Raw genomic sequence first — 1,605 nt, forward strand, 5'->3', positions numbered from 1 at the left:
ACCTCTTCCCTATCAATTCTAATTTTACTAATTTGGTTAGATTTGCATAAAGATTTGTAAATCTTGTTCATCTTTTCAAAGAACCAGCTCTGCATCACTGATTCTTTTTTTTTTTAAGATTTATTTATTTAATGTATATGAATACATTGTCGCTGTCTTCAGACACACCAGAAGAGGGCATCAGATCCCATGACAGATGGTTGTGAGCCACCACGTGGTGCTGGGAATTGAACTCAGGATCTTTGGAAGAACAGCCGGTGCTCTTAGCCACTGAGCCGTCTCTCCAGCCCCTGCTTTACTGATTCTTTGTATTTTTTTTTTTATTTGAATTTCACTAACTTCATCCCTGATTTTGATTTTCGCTTCCTACCTACAACTTTTTGGATGTTGATTATTCTTGTTTTTCTAAGGCTTTCGGCTGCGTCATTCAGTTATTAATTTGAGATCTCTCCTCACGTGGTAAATACAGTATTTATAAGCTGGTGAAACAGAGTGCTAGTGCTAGGTACCGGACTCAGCAGGCTCTGACTCTGTCCTTTATGCAAGAGCTCGTTAAGGCTTCTTGTAAATTAATGAACAGTGTCAATAATCAGTAAGGTACGTACACTCACAAGTAAATCATGTTGATGCTTGATGAAAGATACATCGCAAACTTCCCTCAAGTAGTACAATGACAAAACACAGGGGCTGGAGAGATGTTTAAGCAGTCAAGAGCATCGGCAGCTATTCCAAAGGACCTGGCTTCAATTGGCAGCGCCCAGATGGCACTTACGACTTACAACCCCATGGGTTTCATGGACACCACATGCTTGTGATATATAACATATATGCAGACAAAATACCCATACATGTGAAAATAGTAAGCAAATAAATAAATAAATAGAAATTTTGCTTTAAAAAGAATAGAAGACATTCACAGGTGTCTTAACACCTTGTTTTCAAAGACACTAAAAAGCTATTTGTCCCACAGTGACCATAGCGTCTATACGGATTAAAGAATATGTGCCTATAAAATAGAATGTATTATCAGCTGCCGCGGTGCATGCACTTGGGAGGCAGAGGCAGGTGAATCTCTGTGAGCCTGAGGCCAGCCTCCTGGTCTACATAGTGAGTTTAAAGACAACTAAAGCCACATAGAGAGACTCTGGGGAAAAAAAAAAAAAAAACAAAAGAAAGAAAGAAAAGACAACAAAAAAATCTGTTGATGTTGGAAGTCTTCCTTACACAAAGACCAAATCTCGGCTGAGTGGTGGCAGTGCACACCTCTAATCCCAGCACTTGGGAAACAGAGGCAGGCAGATCTCTGAGTTCGAGGCCAGCCTGGTCTACAGAGTGAGTTCCAGGACAGCCATGGCTACACAGAGAAACCTGTCTCAAAAAACCAAAACAGCAACAAGAAGACCAAGTCTAGGGGTTGGGGATTTATCTCAGTGGTAGAGCACTTGCCTAGCAAGTGCAAGGTCCTGGGTTTGGTCCCCAGCTCTGATAAAATGAAAAGGAAAAATAAAAAAAGGACCAAGTCTCTTTTCCCATGGTAAATATGGATATGGTCCTTAGGTATAAGATGCATCCAAAACTAAGTTCAATCAAGGAATGCAAGCGATG

This window comes from Rattus rattus, chromosome 12 (genome assembly GCF_011064425.1).
Source record: "Rattus rattus isolate New Zealand chromosome 12, Rrattus_CSIRO_v1, whole genome shotgun sequence".
Lineage (NCBI taxonomy): Eukaryota > Metazoa > Chordata > Mammalia > Rodentia > Muridae > Rattus > Rattus rattus.